Below are 16,664 nucleotides of genomic sequence, written 5' to 3'. Positions count from 1 at the left end.
CAAACTTTGGTAGAAAAATACCAAGTTTGCAAAAAGGAGTTAGAGTCCACCCAGATCACATGTGAGAGATGGGTGGAATCATGCAAAGGGTATGAGGTTATGCTTAAAAAACATATAAAAAGCAATGTGAAATTTGGGGTTGGTTATAGAAAAAATGATGATGAAAACACTGCTTTTGAAAAATCTGTTTCAACCACTGATGTAACCACTGAGTTCATCCCCACAAACAAGAATGGCCAAGAAGTGAAAACCACTAACAAACTTGGTAAGAAAATCACACTTGACAGACCATTAGGATCCTCTACTTTTGAGGAGCTTGAAAATCATCAGTTTAAACCAAAATGGTCTGATGAGTGTGATATTCTTGAAAATTTCAAGCCAATGGACTTTACATCAACTGATGGTGTTAAAGCTCCAAAAGCTAAAGTCATACCTCTCAAGGACATCCCAGCAGTGGTTAAAACCTCTGCTACAAAGGAGTCTGAAAAGAGAAAGAAGAAAGAAAAAATTGATAACTTGTTTTGTGAATTCTGTGAGAAAAGGAATCATCTAACAAAAGACTGTTTCCACTTAAAAGCTTATGATATAAACAAAACAAGTGTCATTGTTCCAGTAGAAAGCTGCATTGTCTGTGGTAAAATAAACCACAAAACTCAAGCATGTGTGTATCTCAAAAACTTTGATGTGAAAAAGAAGGAGTACCTTGCTAAAACATCATTGAGTCCATCATCATCATCATCTGTCAAATTCACCAAGAAACAACCATTGTTTGTACCAGTTCAAACAGCTGTTACAAAACAGCTGAACCAAACATCTGTCAAAAGAGATGTTCAAGTTACTGATGCACCCCCTGCCAATCAGTTCAGAAAAGGTAAGGAAAAACAGTCTTACCAAAGGATTCCACACGTTTATGAGGCCTATAAAAGGCCCTCTAAACCTAAAGTGAATAGGCATCCTTTTGGCTATCAGCAGGTGATTGGTCAAGACCCTCAACAGTGGTTAGCAAGAAATAGTACTAAAACTGTCCAAACCCCTGACCTAACCACTGTCCATCACTCTGCATCCATACCAGACACTGCTGAATCCCCATCCAAAACCCTGTTGGCTTTGGAGCCCTTAATGAACTAATCCTTTTACTTCATGTGCAGGGAGCTTCTGCATGCTTTGATAGTCTTTGGTATGTAGATAGTGGAGGCTCCAGGCATATGACAGGATATAAAGCCCTCCTCAAAGACTTTAAAATCCATGGCGGGGGTGATATATCCTTTAGGAATAATAGTAAAGGGAAAGTTCTAGGGTCTGGGCACAGTGCAATCTGGAAATGTAAAATTTGAAAATGTCAATCTAATAGACAATCTAAAATTCAACCTTCTGAGTGTATCACAAATGAGTGACAAAGGGTTTGGGTCATTCTTCACAAAAGATTGTTGTAGGATTGTTGGACCAGAAATGGTCAAAAAGATTGAAGCAATAATCAAAACTGGTCACACTAAACTTATTGCTCAAAGAAGTGGCAATGTTTATGTTGTTGATATGTCAAAAGAGTGTCCCAGAGCTGATGCCTGTCTGTTCTCAGCTGCCTCTAACAAAGAGACAGAACTTTGGCACAGAAGGCTGGGGCACACAAATCTTAAGACAATCAGTGAAATTTCAAAAAATGGTTTGGTGAGAGGCCTACCACAAAAATTGTTTTCATGTTCTGAACATTGCATTTCCTGTTTAAAAGGAAAACAGCATAAGAGTTCTTACAAGTCCATTGAAGAGTCCAAAACAACCCAGTGTTTGCAAATGCTACACATGGATTTGTTTGGCCCAGTTCAAGTCATGAGCCTCAAAAAGAAAAGATATTGTTTGGTTATTGTTGATGACTTTTCTAGGTTTACATGGACTTTCTTTTTGCACTCCAAAGATGAAACTGCAGGCATTTTGCAAGACTTTGTGACACAGGTTGAAAAGCAATTTGACCTTCCAGTGAAAAGCTTCAGGAGTGACAATGGCACAGAATTTAAAAATAAGGAGTTGGATGCCTTCTGTGTGAAGAAAGGGATTGTAAGGCAGTACAGCATCCCTAGAACACCAGAGCAAAATGGGGTTGTTGAAAGAAAGAACAGAACTTTGATTGAGGCTGCCAGAACCATGCTTGCAGATTCAGGTTTGCCACTAACTTTCTGGGCAGAGGCAGTAAACACTGCTTGCTATGTCCAGAACAGAGTTTTAATAAACCCCAGGCACAAAAAGACTGCTTATGAAATTCTGTATAAAATCAAACCACTGATCTCCTATTTCAAGGTGTTTGGCTGCCCATGCTTTATTTTGAACTTAAAAGATTCCATTTCAAAATTTGCAGCCAAAATTGATTGTGGTTATCATCTGGGATACTCAACCACTGCCAAGGCATACAAAGTGTTCAATACACGGACCAAGGCAGTGGAGGAGACTTTGAATGTAAAGTTCAATGAACTTTCATCAATGAAAATCCCAGCAAATCCTGCAGATCTGTTTGATCTTGAAAATTTTACTTTTGAAAATACTGCTGTCAAGACTAACAGTGCAGGTCCATCAGAGGATACAACACCAGACTATGGGTATGAAATCATCATCCCTCAAAGGTCTGCCACAAAGGGAAAAGCACCAGCTGTCCAAAACAGTTGTCAAAGCTCAACCACTGCTACCTCAACAGTTGTTGACCAAAGTAGCCCATCCACCACTGCTTCCACATCCTCAAACACTGCTGACAAAAGTCCTCAAACAGTGGATAAAAGTCAGCAGTTGTCCACTTCATTACCTCCTATTCCACCGCCTTTTGAAGCCACTGCTGGGTCATCAAAGTCACCAGCAGTGGTTAGCTCAGATGATACACATTTGCAGCCTTCACCAACAAATGCCATCATACCATACCAAGGAGATTTAATCTTCTTGAGATCTCATCCACCGGATCAAATCATTGGCAACATCAATGAAGGGGTGCTCACAAGAAGCCAAACCCAAAACATTTGTCTTTTTGCTGGTTTTCTATCACTTCATCAGCCAGTCAAGTACCAAGAGGCACTGAAAGACAACAGCTGGGTAGAAGCCATGCAAGAGGAGCTCCAACAGTTTAAAAGACAACAAGTATGGGAGCTTGTACCACTGCCAAAAGAGGTTAGTCCCATTGGCACAAAGTGGGTCTTCAAGAACAAAATTGATGAAAGGGGCATTGTTGTCAAGAATAAAGCCAGACTTGTGGTTCAAGGTTACAGACAGGAAGAGGGGATTGATTATGATGAAACGTTCGCCCCTGTTGCAAGATTGGAAGCCATCAGACTGTTCCTGGCCTTTGCTGTCAACCACAACATGAAGGTGTTTCAAATGGATATCAAAAGTGCTTTCTTCTATGGTACAATTCAAGAAGAGGTGTATGTATGTCAACCTCCAGGTTTTGAGGATCCATTTTATCCTGATCATGTCTACAGGCTGAACAAAGCCTTGTATGGCCTGAAACAAGCACCAAGGGCCTGGTATGAAACTCTTTCCAACTTCCTACTCTCAAATGGTTTCAAAAGAGGTACCATTAATAAAACACTGTTTCTTAAATGGAGAGGGAAGGATTTAATGATTGTCCAAATTTATGTGGATGACATTATTTTTGGAAGCACATGTAACAAAATGTGTGAAGAGTTTAGAGAACTCATGATAGCTGAGTTTGAAATGAGTGCAATGGGTGAGCTGCAATGCTTTCTTGGTCTCCAAGTACAACAAATGCAAAATGGAACTTTCATTCATCAAATCAAATATGCTAAAGAACTTTTAACCAAATTTGATATGAATGATTGTAAACCATGCAGCACACCCATGGCAACAAATAAGCTGGTCATGTCTGATGAAAAGGATGAGCTGATTGACCAAACACTCTATAGAAGCATGATTAGGTCTTTATTGTACCTAACTGCATCTAGACCAGACATCATGTTTGCAACATGTGTCTGTGCAAGAAGTCAACCAGCTCCCAAAAAAATCAAATCTCATTGCTGTAAAAAGGATCTTCAGATACATAAAAGGTGCTCCCACACTTGGTATCTGGTATCCAGCTAATGGGAATATCAAGCTTTCAGGTTTTTCAGACAGTGACTTTGCTGGATGTCACACCACAAGGAAGTCCACTTCAGGAGGGTGCCAGTTTCTAGGTGATTGCTTAGTTTCTTGGCAAAGCAAAAAGCAAGCAGCAGTTTCAACATCCACTGCTGAGGCTGAATACATTGCTGCTGCAAGCTGTACAGCCCAACTCTTGTGGCTTCAAAATCAGTTACTGGATTTTGGTATCACTGCCTTAAAAACACCACTCATGTTGGACAGCCAGGCAGTAGAAAATATCATCAAAAATCCAGTTTCCCATTCTACCACCAAACACATCGACATCAGACATCACTTTGTGAGGGATTGCTATGAAAAATGTTTGATTTCTCTGCATCATGTCCCAACTAAAGACCAGCTGGCAGATGTGCTCACAAAAGCACTTGATACAACCATTTTTGAAAGCTTGGTCTCTAGAATTGGGATGCTGAACATGGAATAACAAGCAACATCTTGTTTTTCTGTGAATAAAAGCAACAAAATGTTTTCAGAAAATCAAAAATCCATCCTTAAAAATAGCTAAAAATGAATTTTTCATTCAAATCCTTAAAAGTCTGCCATAACCACTGATTGTTTAAAAGTCTGCTCTACTTCAAAAGTCTGTCCACTGCTGAAAGTCAACCCATGTTCTCTCATTCCTTTGATAAACTCTGTTGTTCAAAAGCAGTGTCTTATCCACTGATATGCTATCCACTGACAGTGAAAATCATCCACTGCTTCCTTACCACTGCTTTCATCTCTCACTATCATCAAAGTACTGTCCTTCACTTTCACCAGGGGTTGTCACGTGGGCAGTACATAGTGCTCAGACCTTTTGTAACGTCTGCCACGTCAGCATTCACTCTCTTCCCTATAAAATTCCTCACTCACCACCAAAACAGGGTTTTACTGTCGAATTGAATTCTTAAAAATTCTCTTCTCAAAGCAGTTTTTCTTCTCATTTCTCACAAATTTCTTCGATCATTCATTTCAAAAATGACAAAATCGAAGCCATCTGCAAAACCCTCATCCAAATCATCATCGAAAACAACCTCTCAAAAGGAAACTTCCACTGAAATTCCATACAAATCATCTCACAATCTCCTGGGTCTTCTAACAAAACAAGGAACCACCGATGTTTTCGATTCCATCATCAACATCATGGCAAAATCAAAGTACAAAACTTTGTTCACCGCCGATGCACCAATCTATTTGGAAACCCAAAGGGAGTTCTGGAAGAATGCAACCTTTGACAAACAAGGAGACACTGCAACCACCATACACTCTTCTATAAAGGGGAAAGAAGTCCAAATCACGCCACAATCCATTTCAGAGGTCTTTCAACTCGGTGACCAGGAAGGTAAAACTTCTTTCACTAAAAACGAGTTACAAACTGACTTCATTGAAAGAGGGTATGAAGCCACAATGATGAAGAAACTTACCTTACAAAAAGGTTATTTTCCTTCAGCAACCAGATTTTTATTTCATACCCTCCTACTATGTGGTTCAAACAAAACCACTTCTTTCAATGAAATCCCTTTAAAGATTCAAAATCTGGGATATGCAATTCTTCAAGAAGAAAATTTTAGCTATTCTCGGGAAATCTTTAAAGATTTGGTTAATAATGTTGAAACAAAATCATTCTTACTGTTTCCAAGGTTTTTAAGTTACTATTTTGCAAAGAAATTCAGTAAGGATGATTTAGCCATAATAAACCAAGGTGAGACTACTCAAATAAACAGCTTAACAACTGAAACTTTTTCAAGAATGTTAGCACCTTGTAAAACACAAGCAGAGGTGCCTGAGCAGAATTTAGCAGCCACCACTGCTCCTCAGGTATCTGCTGCTGAGCCTACTACTCTAGGTGATCAAAGCAGCAGACCAACTGTTTTGAAACCCACACCTACAAATCCCAAAAAGCCAAACAAAAGGAAAAATCAAAAACCCCCCAAACCAATCAAAACGGCAACTCTGGAGGATGAGATACCAGAGCTACTGCCTGTGACAACACAAATGTCACAAGAAACCACTGCTGCTACTTCCTCACAGCAGTTGGTATAAATATCTCAACCCATAACCATAACTCCTCCTGCTTCTTCACAAAAAGAACAGGTTGTACATAAAGGGCCACCACATTATGATGCTCTGGATACACTCGTTTCCATCATCCACAGCTCAATGCCCAGGGCAAATCCTCTTTCTACACCCACCATCACATCCACAATTCCACCAAAAACACAACTTTTGTTGGATGCAATCGATTTGAACCAGACATTACTCAGTCCTTCTCAATCACCTGTTAATGAGAATATACCTCAACAACTGACTGAGTGATGCGTGTTAGTGTGTATATGTTTTTAATATATAATTAAGCCCTTTTTACACTTTTAACCAAGTTTTAAATTTATAAAACACGATATTCACTAACACTAAACACACATATGGGCAAGTGCACCCATCGTGGACGTAGTATAGTGTTGGTAAGATACCGAGGTCGTCCAAGGACACAAGAGCTTTTAATACCGGTTTATCCTCAACGTCTAACCAAATCAAAAAGTTAGAAAAATGTTTTAAACTAAGAAAAATAAAAACTAACTAAATGCTGAAAAATAAAATAAAATAAAAACAGATAGACAAGATGAATCACTTGGATCCGACACGTGTATTAGTATAACCTTTGATTATTTTCGCACTTTTGCACTTGTTTAAGAGATTATCTTAGTTATTGTAGTAGGCCCCTCTTTTGAAGGCGACGTTACCCTCAACCCAGTAGTTTGAGTCAACAAGGATACAATCCTAAAGGGTCGGATTATTGAAAGATAATGAATTAAGTTATTAATGCAAATTATGGTAGGCCCCGCTTTTGGCGGTGACGTTACCCTCGGCTAAGTAGTCTGAGTCAGCAGGGATACAGTCCTAAATAGCCGGGTTATAGTATTAATAGTAGTTAGCTTATGAGGGGGTCAAAGAGTTTGGATCCCCGCCATCCAATACCTATGGGCATTGAAGGAGATCCTACTAAATTTGACCCAGGTCCCAAGCAGGACCTCTAAACGCTGAACAAGGGCAAGACCTTTACCAAACCGTTCCCTTAACCCCCGACCAGGTAGCCAACATACCTCCATATAGACCGTGGAGATATGAATGGTGAAAATCTTTTATTTTATATAGACAGTAAAATAATGCCAAGACACCACGGACAAACGATAAGGAAAGATCACCTTCAACATAAGTAACTAGTTATTAAAGTCATTAATACAAAACCAAATAAAAAGTGCAAAAGATTAAAAATAAAAAGTATTATACTAAACACTTGTCTTCACCAAGTGATGTAAGAGACTTAGGCAAACATGGCCTTGATTGTCAAGAACTCTTACGATCAATCTTGGATCCCGAGACGACTCACACACTCTACGATGGACAATGGATGATGGTGGTGGATGATGGTGTTATGGTGGTGGTGGGTGGTGGATGAAGTGTGAGAGAGGTGGTGTGCCAAGGGATGAGAGAGAATGAAACCAAGCTCCTCTATTTATAGGCTGGACAGAACGCTGGACACGGCCCCGTGTCCGCTGGACACGGCCCCGTGCCCGTCTGACACTCTCTCTCTTCATTAATTGTAATTGCGAATTACAATTAATGCGCCTGCTGTACTTTCAACACGCCCCCGTGCTCGCTGGACACGGCCCCGTGCCCAGCAATAGAAGCTTCTACTGGTTTGTCTTATCTGCTGCTTCCTGGGCACGCCCCCGTGTTCGCTGGACACGGGGCGTGTTCAGACTCTGTTTTCTTCTCTTTGTCTTGGGAGGTGCCGTTGAGGGTCCGGGCAGTCCACTTTTGTTCCTTTTCTTGTATTTATGGTAGAATTAGGGGTCTTTTTGCTTCTTTTGTGATTTTGAGCTCATTTCATCCTGAAAATACAAAAGGAAGACAAAAACACTCTTTTTCCAACATTAGTACTTAAAAAGGGTTAGTTTTATGCCTTAATTGATGTGTTTTATATGTTGCATTTTACACACATCAAATACCCCCACACTTGAACTTTTGCTTGTCCTCAAGCAAAACTCTTTTAATGTGGCTTACACTCCCAAATGGAATAGGTAGAAGAGAAGTTTTTTAGCTTGTCCTAGAGTGTCGGGAATCCAAGGTTTGTATAGGTTTTATTTTTATTTTATTTACAATCCTATTCGTCATGATTTATTTTGAACTTTTCATAAGATAAACTACTTATTTGGGCATAACATGCCTTTTTAAAATTCCATTTATATACAAGTTCACATACCTCACGGGAGATCACTCAATCACTCGGCCGAAGGTGTATATTTAAGTGAATCGCTCGAGAGCGGCACGGACTTACGTTTTCCATAGGCTTGCCAAGCGATCAATCCTCCTCCTTTTTAACTTTTTACCTTTGTAAATATCAAGAGGACTTTTGGGGTGAAGGCTTGGGTTTAAAGGTGGGTAGTTGGTTAGTGGTTAGTAAAAAGGGCGAAAATCGTAACAAGTGTCGGTTTTCATAAAATACCTTATTTTTAGTGACATTTATTTTTGAAGTATTTCTCCAAACAAGCTTTTGTAGCTTTTGTTTGTTTTTGACTTCATTATTCATTTTTTTTTTCCGTCACGTAAAGGGTATGTTTATGAAAAACCGAGCTTGTTACTAAAATAAGGGTGAAAAAAATGAAAAAGGTTTTTGGTGGGTAAAAAAAATTGTTTTGGGGGTAATGAAATGAAAGGTTTAGGCTCAAAGGGGTTTTTCTAGGGGGATTTTGGGTAGGTAAAAAAATGAAAAATAATGGTTTTGAAAGAAAAATAGTTAGTCCTAATGCCTCCATCATTTACTTACTTGGGTTTAAGTTGGTAAGGACCGGGAATGTATCGTCGTGGCAAGTTCTAGATTTGTAAAGACCGAGCGGCTATTCACACAAGAAACGAAAAATGAGCATTTAATCTAATAATCTAAATATGTATATTTTTATGCTCAATAAAGGCTCAAAACTCACTTTTGTGGGAATGGGTTTTTAATGTGACCAAGCATATATAATCGAATTTTTAACTAGACTTGTTATACCGTTTCATAATTTTCTTATGTTAGTTCTTTTTATCACGACGCTATCGGTTGTAAAATAAAAAAAATATAATCATTTTATAACTTGTTATTCCCAACTTAAACTAAAACAAGTAAATAAAAAAATGAAAAAGTTTTTGAAAAAATTTGGGGTGTTTAGCGGTTCCAATAGAGTTTTGTGTAAGGCTTGTTTTAGGATTTTGCAAAATTTCAAGGTTTTAGCATTCCCCCCCACACTTAAATTACACATTGTCCTCAATGTGTCCAAAAATAAAGTTTTTGGTTGATTAGAATATGTAAAAGTGTGTTTAAAAACAAAGTTTTGTGTTACTGGCGCTCTGGACACGGCCCCGTGTTGACCGGGCACGGCCCCGTGGTCAAGTGCCAGTAACAAAAATTATAGAATTGAAACAGAAGCCTGGACACGGGGGCGTGTCCGCTGAACACGGCCCGTGTCCAGTTACCTGAACTGGGTGATTTCCTGCAGGGGGCTCAGCACGGGGCCGTGTTGGTTGGGCACGGCCCGTGTGGAGCCTTCTGTTATGGAGATTTTTGTCGGTTTGTTCTGTTCTTCCGCATGGTTCCATTTTTTCTCGTTCCCTTTTTCATCCATTACCACCATGAGTGTGATTTATTCTGCAAAAACTAAAAGATTAGACTAAACTAAGGATAGGTCCGCGGAATGCCTCCGTGGTGCGCCACGTTTATAAGGGTCCTTGGCTAGACCCGATTCCCGGTCACACGTCTTTTGATTGGAGTGCCTTGCCTCCCAAGTTACACCGTCGGAGAGCGGCATCCAAGCTTGAATCGATAACCTTCATGTAGTGGACCGGGTCGTCATCCTCTATTCTCTTCCCAACTCCAAACTTTACCTCATCGTCCCCATATCTCAAAGTTAGTGTCCCGTCATTCATGTCCACTACTGCTTGTGCGGTGGCAAGGAAAGGCCTCCCTAGAATAAGGGGGACCTCGGTGTCTTCCTCCATGTCGAGTATGACAAAGTCAACAGGATAAACGAATCTGCTTACCCTTACCAAGACATTCTCGATGACACCTTGCGGGAATTTGACCGATCGATCAGCGAGTTGTATGCTTATTTTTGTGGGGCTTGTGGTTCCCAAGCCAAGCCTTTTGAACATTGAAGAGGGCATGAGGTTAATGCTAGCCCCTAAGTCGGCCAAGGCATTGCGAACGGGAGATTCCCCTATTGAGCATGGAATCGTGAAACTTCCGGGATCGATCTTCTTTTGGGGTAGTTTATTGAGTACGAGGGCAGAGCATTCTTCGCTTAAATTAACTAATTGCAAATTTTCAATTTTCTTTTTATGTGTAAGGAAGTCCCTCATAAATTTAGAGTATTTGGGCATTTGGGTTAGGACTTCGATAAAAGGAATATTGACATGCAATTGTTTTAGCAAACTTTCGAATTTTGCGAATTGCTCATTGGTTTTCTGACGAATTAACCTACCGGGGTACAGAACTCGAGGGGCCTTGGTAGGCTCTGTTGATGAGGGAGTGTCCTTCTCCTGCAGATGTGTTGGCGTTGATTCTTCTGTTGCTGGAGGTACTTCTGCAGGCCCTACGGTGCGGTTTCGTAGTGTGATGAGGTGAACTTGCGCCTTTGGGTTGGTTTCGGTATTGCTAGGTAATGCGCCTTGTGGTCTTTCGGAAAAATTTTGAGCTAGTTGACTTATTTGTTTTTCTATGTTTTGAATGCTAGCTTGTTGATTCCTAAAATTTGATTCTAATTGTAGGAATCTTTCCGAATTTTTCTTATCAGTGTCGGAGACAAGGCGAGATATGGTATCTTCGAGCCTCTCTCTTCCACTTTGTTGAGTGAAATTTTGCGACTCATTCTTGATTGCTGAAAGTTTGTTCGTTGCGGTTGTTGGTTACTACTATTGCCGGGCTCCCTCCAACCAAGGTTTGGGTGGTTTCGCCATCCTTGGTTGTAGGTTCCCGTTGGAGGACCCGACGGCCTAGGTCTATTATCAATGTAGTTTACCATTTCTTGTTGATCGTCCGTTTCTTTCATGCAACTCCAATTTTCATGTGACCCACCACACCCTTCACAAGCCATGACCGAGACTGTTTTGGTCATTTCTAACTTTTTTATTTTTGAAGAAAGGGCCTCGATTTGGGCTTGTAAAGAGGTGCTTTCGTCTACCTTATGGGCGCCCGGGGCGATAGTTTTATTTCCCCGGGGAGTGTGCCACTGAAAATTGGTTTGAGCAATTTCCTCAATCTGATTATATATTTCGTGTGGGCGACGATTACCTAAAAGTCCCCCGGAGCTAGAATCAAGTGTCTGCCTAGTATGTGGCAACAACCCATTGTAGAAAGTGGATACTTGTTGCCATATTGCGAGGCCGTGATGGGGACACTTGCGTAATAGCTCCTTGAACCTTTCCCAAGTTTCATATAAGGATTCCCCGTCCTCTTGTGAGTATGTGTTAATTTCAGCCATTAATTTAGCAGTTTTAGAAGGAGGGAAATACTTATATAGAAATTTTTGGGCTAGTTCATCCCAGGTGTTTACCGATCCAGCTGGGAGGGTGTTGAGCCAAGCTTTCGCTCGGTCTTTTAGTGAGAATGGAAACATACGAAGGCGGATGGCGTCGTTTGATGCTCCATTGATCCGAAAGGTATCACATATTTCTAAGAAATTAGTTATATGTAGATGGGGATCCTCGTCCGCGAGCCCGTGAAAGGTCGCGGAGTTTTGGAGCATTTGTATCAAGTGCGGCCGAAGTTCGAAGTTATTGGCTTCGACATTCGGGGCATTGATAGCGGCGCCGAGATTACCTACGGTGGGCCGTAAGTAATCCATGAGGGTACGTTGGTCCGCCATTGGGGGTGGATCACCCGAAACCTTCTCTTGGTTTTTGGCTTTTAACCTTTTCTGAGAAAGCGTTCGGGTTCTTCTAATGGTTCCTTTATGTCTTTATTGGAACTGGAGCTCATACACTACGTGAAGTTGGCGTCGGGTTCCAAGTCCTGCAATAAAAACAGAAAAGAATGTTGGTCAGAAGGTTCACCACGGCCCCGTGTCTAGCGAACACGGCCCCGTGGTCGGAGTTACAGTGGTTGTTTTTCAGACCCCAGTTACTGGAAGTTGGACACGGCCCCGTGTTGCACCGACACGGCCCCGTGGTCAGCCTTCTGTAACTTGAAAAACAAAAACTGCCAGTAACGTTGCTGAGCACGGCCCGTGTCCGACCAGGCACGGCCCCGTGCCGAGCTCTGCAGAAGCTGAAAAATCTAAAAAAAATCCTAAAAATTAAAGAAAAATAAAAAGATGATTAGGCCGTTGATTCCTAACTTTCTTAAAATCCTTGTGTCCCCGGCAGCGGCGCCAAAAACTTGATGCGTGTTAGTGTGTATATGTTTTTAATATATAATTAAGCCCTTTTTACACTTTTAACCAAGTTTTAAATTTATAAAACACGATATTCACTAACACTAAACACACATATGGGCAAGTGCACCCATCGTGGACGTAGTATAGTGTTGGTAAGATACCGAGGTCGTCCAAGGACACAAGAGCTTTTAATACCGGTTTATCCTCAACGTCTAACCAAATCAAAAAGTTAGAAAAATGTTTTAAACTAAGAAAAATAAAAACTAACTAAATGCTGAAAAATAAAATAAAATAAAAACAGATAGACAAGATGAATCACTTGGATCCGACACGTGTATTAGTATAACCTTTGATTATTTTCGCACTTTTGCACTTGTTTAAGAGATTATCTTAGTTATTGTAGTAGGCCCCTCTTTTGAAGGCGACGTTACCCTCAACCCAGTAGTTTGAGTCAGCAAGGATACAATCCTAAAGGGTCGGATTATTGAAAGATAATGAATTAAGTTATTAATGCAAATTATGGTAGGCCCCGCTTTTGGCGGTGACGTTACCCTCGGCTAAGTAGTCTGAGTCAGCAGGGATACAGTCCTAAATAGCCGGGTTATAGTATTAATAGTAGTTAGCTTATGAGGGGGTCAAAGAGTTTGGATCCCCGCCATCCAATACCTATGGGCATTGAAGGAGATCCTACTAAATTTGACCCAGGTCCCAAGCAGGACCTCTAAACGCTGAACAAGGGCAAGACCTTTACCAAACCGTTCCCTTAACCCCCGACCAGGTAGCCAACATACCTCCATATAGACCGTGGAGATATGAATGGTGAAAATCTTTTATTTTATATAGACAGTAAAATAATGCCAAGACACCACGGACAAACGATAAGGAAAGATCACCTTCAACATAAGTAACTAGTTATTAAAGTCATTAATACAAAACCAAATAAAAAGTGCAAAAGATTAAAAATAAAAAGTATTATACTAAACACTTGTCTTCACCAAGTGATGTAAGAGACTTAGGCAAACATGGCCTTGATTGTCAAGAACTCTTACGATCAATCTTGGATCCCGAGACGACTCACACACTCTACGATGGACAATGGATGATGGTGGTGGATGATGGTGTTATGGTGGTGGTGGGTGGTGGATGAAGTGTGAGAGAGGTGGTGTGCCAAGGGATGAGAGAGAATGAAACCAAGCTCCTCTATTTATAGGCTGGACAGAACGCTGGACACGGCCCCGTGTCCGCTGGACACGGCCCCGTGCCCGTCTGACACTCTCTCTCTTCATTAATTGTAATTGCGAATTACAATTAATGCGCCTGCTGTACTTTCAACACGCCCCCGTGCTCGCTGGACACGACCCCGTGCCCAACAATAGAAGCTTCTACTGGTTTGTCTTATCTGCTGCTTCCTGGGCACGCCCCCGTGTTCGCTGGACACGGGGCGTGTTCAGACTCTGTTTTCTTCTCTTTGTCTTGGGAGGTGCCGTTGAGGGTCCGGGCAGTCCACTTTTGTTCCTTTTCTTGTATTTATGGTAGAATTAGGGGTCTTTTTGCTTCTTTTGTGATTTTGAGCTCATTTCATCCTGAAAATACAAAAGGGAGACAAAAACACTCTTTTTCCAACATTAGTACTTAAAAAGGGTTAGTTTTATGCCTTAATTGATGTGTTTTATATGTTGCATTTTACACACATCACTGAGCCTGATGTATCATTCCTTGCTAACCCACCAACACAATCTGAGGAGGTTACACCCCTTGAGTTACAAGTAACTCTTGGTGGTAATCCAAGTGAAGCAGCCACTACAACTGTTGAACCCACTGGTTTACAGTTGGGCAGTGGTTACATCAATAAGACATCCTTGGAGGCAATTCCTTTTATAGCACCTCTGCCAACCACCAGTGGATTTATTTATCCTACTGGCAACATCAAACGGTTGTCAAGTGTTAAAGGGAGAAGACCCCAGTACCAAGAAAAAGGGGCATCAGTGGTTAAAGTTTGGAGTAAACTCCCTACCTCTACCACTGATAAAACCACTGCAAGTGGGAAATCAGATGATCCCATTCATTTGGGTGATGGTTTAAAGTACCAGAAATTGACGGCTCGTGTTGAAAAACTTGATAACTCTGTTGCAGAACTCAAAGATATGCTACAACAGTTGTTACAAGTACAAAAGGTACAATCCACTGCTGTTCCACCTCAAGCACCTGCTCCACCACAGGCATCTGCTACAAATGAGCTCTGGAATCTATTTCAACCTTTTCACCATCATCAAGCACAACTAGCAGATCAGCAACATGAAAAACATGTTCAACAGCTGAGAAATGCAATGGAGTCAAGGTTCAAGAACACTCATGTGACAACTCGTATTTCCGAACCTTTCATGCATTTTGAAGTAACCGGTGTGAGTGCTATGTGATTAACTATTGTGATTGTTGCAATCAAATGTTATAATTTAATTATGTGATAAGTGTTATGGAATTTTAGTGTGTTATGTATATACTCGTAATATATGTGGATCGCACAATGTATACCCGATTTGCACAATACACCCCGAGTCGCACAACACTCTTTAAATTATCTTGGGCTAGCCCTCGGCCCAAACGAAACCCGAGTTTTTGGGCTCGGCTCACATTCATTGAATATAACCCTCTCATTAAGTTAGTATTTGACTAAATCACAAAACCCTAAAGCTCATACTCTCTCCTTGAGATCGTGCGGCAACTGGAGAAACCCCCCCTCGTCGTGATCGCCATCATCATACTCTTCTTAATCTCGGTTAGTGTTTCTTGTGTTGTTTAACTTGTTGACCGAATTGATTATGATGTGATCTAGTCATGCATGTGTAACATCGACTGTTGTGATTAAATCATGCTTGTGGTTGTTATGCCATGTGAGAGTTAGATAGCCATCACCTCCTTGTCGGCCATTGTATTAATATTGCATGTGTCTTGTCAGTGTATATGTGTTTAAAGTTGTGGGTCAATTTTGGTGGAGTTGTTGTGTGCCATTGGCTGAAATAGCGGCTGAGTTAGATGTTGGTTCAATCAAAAAAAAAAAAAAAATAGTGGCACACTATCAAAAGTGAATTGTGCACTACAATGTGATTGTTCAAGCAATTGTCGGCCATATTGACATTTTAAATTATATGTAGCCTCGTTTAGCGCGTGGATGATGATGAAACCGACAAACTAATCATATAGTTGATTACATCTTTGACTATTTAGTAGGAATTGATATTTGGAGGTCCAATGAGAAGTTGGTTATGCATTTGTGGTCCAATCAAAATAGTGTCACCTCACCTACTTGATTACAATTGTGTTTGTATACAAATTAAAATAAGAAGGATTCAATCGGTGGAATAATTGATGATTGGCGGTGGGAGTTAGGTGTCGGCCACTAGGGCATTTAGGTTGTTGTGATATTGTTTGTTACTTGCTAAATCAGTTCAGGTTTCGACGAATCAAGGTCTTTGGCGAAACACATTGTTATGACGAAACCGACATGGCGAAACACATTGTGTTTCGCCGAGACCAATCATGACGAAACAAATCCGTCAAATCAAGAGTGTTTCGCCAATGGGGCAATCTGCACAGTAAACTAAATTTAATTCTGTTGAAGTTAACTGGGTTAGTTAACTGCTGTTATGTATAAAAGCAATACTTGTATGATTACAAATACGTGCAATGTGATACTCAGTGTTTATTGATGCGATGTTCACGATGATTATATTTATGTGCAAACAACTTAAATACAAACTGATTATGTATACGTGCATACCTTAGGACGTGATTGATTAACTGTGAGCACATACTTAGCATACCGAGCAACCCAAGGTGAGTTCACACAGCCAAGGCATGGGGTTCCCAGGGTGGGAATGGGATTGGATTATTTACTTGTACTTGCATAGATAATGGAACTCAGTGATATGGTCCTCGGGTGAGGAAGGTTATTGATAAGATACTACTAGACTAGTGATACTAATAGAACTGATCTTCGCATACACGCCGGGGTTGGCTGCGATATTATGACTAATCTTCGCACACATGCCTAGGAAGGCTGAGAACTATACATTAAACTTCGCACAGATGCCGGGTGGCCGCGATACAAATATACCTAGTCTAGAATACTTGGAAACTTTCCCTAAT

Source organism: Helianthus annuus, chromosome 4 (assembly GCF_002127325.2).
Source record: "Helianthus annuus cultivar XRQ/B chromosome 4, HanXRQr2.0-SUNRISE, whole genome shotgun sequence".
Classification (NCBI taxonomy): domain Eukaryota; kingdom Viridiplantae; phylum Streptophyta; class Magnoliopsida; order Asterales; family Asteraceae; genus Helianthus; species Helianthus annuus.
This window is presented reverse-complemented; position numbering follows the sequence as displayed.